Consider the following 6000-nt stretch of genomic DNA (forward strand, 5'->3'; position numbering starts at 1 on the left):
ATCAGATCGCTCGGTGCCGAGGAGGACAATACAGTGGCGGGATTGCGGCGCTGGCGGGGGGCTCGGAGCGAAAGGTTCCGGGAGGCAGTTGGGGCATTGCTGAGGACCGGGGAGCAATGGGATGGGGGAGAGACGGGTGGGCCGAGGAAAAGAGCCATTTAGGGAAATGCCGCTTAACCAGTTATTAACTGCTCCAACCAGGAGCATCACATGCTACGATTTCACACGAATTTCTTGCTGAACAGCCTTCAGTACAAGCAGCTCATGCGGGAGCCATATCGCTTCAGCTGGCAGACGGAGAAGAGAAAAAGTACAAAAAGTCACGCATTGAGGGAATTTTCTCGAAAGAAAAGCCCACCATACTATGTTTACTTTTTAAAAAATTATATACCTCCTGCCTTCTTTTCCTTCATCTTCCATGTATTTTGGAGGGGGGAGGGGTTTTAAATACCATTAAGGTCTTCATTACGTGATTTTGTTTTGTTTATTTGCTTTTCTTTTGCATAGCACAATACTTATGTAATGTTCCCTGGGACTAAGTGAATAAGGAATCTTATTTTAGACACAAAAAATCACAATAAGTTTCAGAATGTGGAACAAATCTACTTATCTGCCTTGGTGAAGATTTGAGATGTACATTCTATTTTTTATTAAGAACTGAAACAACAATGTATATTATGTTAAAGACTCTATCTGTCCTTATGCAATCCAACTATTAGTGGATTTAAATCTTTTTAACAAAATTAATAGCATTTGCCATCTAAGAAGAGTACACATTTTTTATTCCCATTATTATTTCTATGCAACTATGCCACAAATTCTCAGTATTAGTTTGAAATATGAATTAGTCTTAATAATGCTATCAGGAAGCCAATGTAGGGTATGTATTTTCATTTTACAGATAAAGAATTTGTAGTTGGCTAATGCCTTTACTAGCCAGAAAAAAAAAATTAACCTTAACATAGCGGTTGCATTTTAAATCACTTATCTTCTATTTTAAATCACTTATCTTCTATTGCTGAACGCAGCAATAACTTAAAGCTCAGAAAACTAAAGACACAAGAAAACGTCATCACAGTATTATTTATTTTCCAAAAATATATTTATTTTTTACTGTGAGTAGGGGCAGAATATGGGATTTGGAGACAATCATGGGAGATATTTTATATCTGTTCATGTTTAGGCCAACCAGACTCTGTATCCTCCTTGTATTTAGCAAAGGATTTTGAAGTTTATCGTTCTAAGAAAAGAAATCTCTTTATGTTCAAACATTGACGGACAATGAGTTCAGAACATAGAAACATAATCCAAGTTAATACACCTGAACCATACTAAGCATTACTTGGAAAGTAAACAACAAAACCTTGCATATGCTTTAAATGTTATGCCTAACAGAATGTTTTCAATGTGCTAACATGATTTTGGCTTTATTTCAACCTTTAGCATAAACATGGGTATAATATGTCATGGAAATGACATGACTTCAAGGTTATCTGCTGTTAAAACAGTTCTCAATATAAAGGGCATTTATTTTAAGTAAGAGGAGTTCTAAATTAATTTAGCAAAGCATTTCAATGATTTAAAAGAAGTACTTGATCACTGTAACAATAAAAGTACAATAAAAATAAGCTTGAGTGTGAAAAATAAAGTGTGAGAAAGCTTCTATAGTACAATTAAGCCATTGAATTACTTTAAAAGAAAGTTATAAGCATTTAAGCTATGAAGGAAACAAAGAAGAAAGGAGGGAAGAAAAAAAGGAAGGAGAAAGATGAAATTGGAAAAGTCTTTTGTTCTCCTTATGAAAAGTGCCTGATAGGTATTTTAGTTTTGCCAATGTAGACCAGCGTTTTTTCTTAAATATGTGTTATATTATCTCAAGGACTGTAAATAGTGCTAATAAACATGTATGCATTATCTTCTATAGGTCATTTGCCTTGTTAATGACAAACTGTCTCTATGTTAACAATTTGAAATGAGAAAATTTAATTAAGAAGTAAATATATTCAGTAGATCACATGATCACAGTTCTGAGACTAGGTCCAATTCTTTATACAAGTTCTTGTAAAACACTGTACTCTCCTACGAGATTGGAAGTAAATTATCAGGAAAGACAATTTGTCTGCATCCAGATATAAGAGAAATATTTCCTGCCCATTTCTCCTTTGCCAAAATTATTGCTGATGCCTTATCCTATAAAAATAACTGCAAATCTCTTCTTAAAAAATACCTATTGATAGTGCTCCAAAAATCAAATTCTACCATCTCACTTTTTGATTGCTTTGTTGCCCTCTTAATGAGCTTTTGGTCATTATTTTGCTTCTTAAAAATTCAGACATTTCCCCCCAAAACCTAAAATAGGAATGTTTATCTGAATATGATTTCCTCGGGCATAATAAAATCTGTTGGAGATCATTCCATTATGTTCCTTTGGCATCTTATTTAGATTATATGTATTCATTTTTTTACATATTCAAACTTGGTTAACTTACTCTTTCAAACACTGTTTCTTTGTGATGTCTGTAGGCTTCTACATAAACTTTGAGAGCAATTAATCCACCTAAGAGCTAAACCGGTGAGGGGGAGGGTCTTTATATTTTGTGGCTCTGTCCTTTTCTTTTAAGGATTTGGAGACATTTTTCCATCTTGAAGTTGAGGGAGATCACTGTATTTCACTCCCATAAGCTCATGATAGAATGGCTTTCCCTATCACACTTTCAAAATTTGTCATAAGTTGAGGCTTAAGAGCCAATGTAAACTTTAAAAGTTTTTCATAAGTAAATGGAAGATACAAAATTAGATATTTCCTTTAGAAATAACTTTTAAAATAGCCATCTAAAGAACTGGAAGACAATCCTCACTGGGTTAGATGAGCTGTTCCTGTCCATGCCCTTCGATGTGCATCCTACTGTGTTCTTGAACACTTTCTTTGGAGACGATCAAAACTGCGTAAGAGAGAATATTTCAGGGTATTGAGAAACATTTTCACTCACAATCTCATTCCTGGATTAAATTCTTTTCTCACTTCAGGAAATAAAAGGAAATAGTACAGAGTCTTTAAAAGTTGAAGCAATATAAAAAATATCCACAAAGAAATTCTATTTCATTTGAAGAAAATAAGAGTGCAGGAGAAAGCTGCTAACTCATACTAACCAAAGATGAGCTTTTCACATTTGCTTTCCACTTAGTTATATCAGTCAATGCTTTGGCCTGCTGAATGTCAGTCTTTCCCTGTTGCAATTTCAAAGACACAGGAGAGTCTGTCATGTGATAATGATGGAAGAAGCAACATGAATAATACCTCTTTCCATATGTATACAATGTCTTCACAGCATGTGTGAATTTCAGAATTGGAAAAGAGTTTAATAAGCAATTAATACAAACCACTCATTCTACATATAAGGAACCTGCCATAACTAGTCACTTGTGTCACAGAAGCAAATCAATACTTTATTTCTTCAGCATCCTAAGATCTAAATTGCTTTAAAGGTAGGGTAAAACATTAAGTGTCTTGAGGCAAGCAAATAAAAGTTGTTTACTAAGAAAAATACCACATAAAACAAAATTAATTGCACCGAAACTCTTTTCTAGACACTGGTAAACAAGTCTTTTAAGATTCCAGAATCCTAGATAGTCCCCACATCTCAACACAACTTGTTGTTTTCTCAGAGCTTATGTTTTATAAAGTGAACAATTGGTAGAGAGAGAATAACTGCTGGCCACTGGAAGTGTCAAACATTTTAAAGAGGCAGGTGACTTATGTGGACACTAACTGCCCATTACATGGCTACTGTTGATTTTAATCTTCCAGATGGCATTTCTCCTTTTATCTCTTCCTTTTATACATGACTAAAATGTAAATTACTTACATCTGGCTTTCATTCTATGGAACTCTATGTAACTTTGTAATTGGAGTTCATGAAGTTAGACCTCAAATTATTCCTCAGGTCATGTTATGTCATTTTAAATCGTAATATCTGGCCTAGAGGCAACATCCAGGAAAGGCAAAGGGAAGCCTCAATATCACAATCAGCTTAGATGCCCTCTACAAAACTCATGGCCACTTACATTCATTTTTTTTCTCTTATGAGAAATTAAAATGGGCTCTTGATCAAAACTAAGCTGTGCCTCTCAATTTCTTCATTAGCAACACAGTTAGCATCAATATTATGTGTCCATCCCTTTGTGAAAAAAATCTTCAGCTAGAGGCCACCAGGTAAGAAAAGCTGAGGATGTGGTGGCTGAATCTAGTGTCTCAGGAATGCTCCTTCCTGCTTCAGAATTATGCTGCGGTTAAAGCTCAGGATTTGTGATATTTAATAATTTCAATATATGTGTTTCTCATTAAAAATTCTTTTATGGATTTTTAGCACGAATAACCAAGTAACCGCCTTCCGTATCTATTTTTGTGCAGCAGATAATTATTTAGAGAAAGAAAACAAAACTGTGAGAAAAGCAGCAATTTTTGATAAAGTCTATAATTTCTAAGTTTGTCTATGGTTCTATACCTCTATTTACAGTTTGAATGAATGTAAATAATGACTTAAAACAATGCTTTTGAAAATCTTTCAAGAAACAAAAGTTATAAACATTTAGCTAGCCTTACATTTTTTAAGTATACACATTCTCAGTTAAAAGTGGTTTCTGGGCCAGGTGCGGTGGCTCACGCCTGTAATCTCAGCACTTTGGGAGGCTGAGGCAGGCAGATCACGAGGTCAGGAGTTCGAGACCAGTCTTCCAACATGCAGAAACCCCGTCTTTACTAAAAATACAAAATTTAGCCAGGTGTTGTGGCACATGCTTGTAATCCCAGCTACTCAGGAGGCTGAGGCAGGAGAATTGCTTGAATCTGGGAGGCGGAGGTTGCAGTGACCCAAGAGCATGCCATTGCACTCCAGCCCAGGTGACAGAGCGAGATTCCATCTCTAAAAAAAAAGTGGTTTCTGAGTTCTACCAACCTGGGGTCAAATTTCCTCTCAGTATTTATTGTCTATATGTTCTTAAGCAAGTGGCTTACCCTTCCTAGACCTCACCCACTTTCTCTGTAAATAGTAGTTCCTGTTTCATATTTTGTGCAGATCCATTGAGATAATGCATACAAATGCTTAATCACAGTGTCAGGTATACAGTAGTGTTCAATAAAAGCTAACTTATTTTTATCGTCATTTATCCCTATCTTTGATGCATTAACCTGAGGCTTTGTAAAATTCAGATGGGATGAAAAGGGAAGTCTCATTAAACCTTATAGTGATATTTTTAGGAGAATGCATGGGAATATTCTGAGCTTCTCCTGAGGCAAACTGTGGTTAGTATACTCTGTGGATATTGAGGAGTTAAGAACTAATATTTGAAAGGAAAACTGAAATTAGTTCAAAACAAGACTACATAAAAAATACACTAGGGCCTTAAGACTATATTTATGAGATATGTGTGAGAAGAGGGGCAGGGCAACAGTCTGCAGTTCTATATTTGATTTAGCAGTGTTCTAGCAGAGTTATTTTCAGAAAAGCGTTTCGGTATGACTCCAGTATGTATGGAGCTTCCACCCATCCTAAAGTAAACTGAGCCAGATATGTTATTAAATGGCGATGAAGTGATTCTTTATGATAATAAACTTGATTGGAGTTATTCGGGTCACAGTAGGAAGGGCTCAGTGACTTAGGAAAGGGATCCTAGTCATCACAGAGCTCTGTGTAGTCCCTGGACTCTTAGAATCCTGAGAATTAGGGGACCATCGTGGAAATCCTAGGTTGGTTAAAAATGTGACACCACTAGAATGGTACTGATTTATGTCAGTTGTCCCATTGTAATTATTAATAGCACACACTTTTATTATACTGTCAAAAGCTGTGCCCTTTGGATGGTAAATGATATGACTACCCTAGCTAAAGAGTAATATGAAGACCTTAGATCCGATATCAAGTTAAGCATCATGACTGGGTAACTGGCAAGGTACAAGATGAAAGATCATTTAAGAGTCTTATAGGCTGGGCGTGGTAGCTC

This window comes from Pongo pygmaeus, chromosome 6 (assembly GCF_028885625.2).
Source record: "Pongo pygmaeus isolate AG05252 chromosome 6, NHGRI_mPonPyg2-v2.0_pri, whole genome shotgun sequence".
NCBI lineage: Eukaryota > Metazoa > Chordata > Mammalia > Primates > Hominidae > Pongo > Pongo pygmaeus.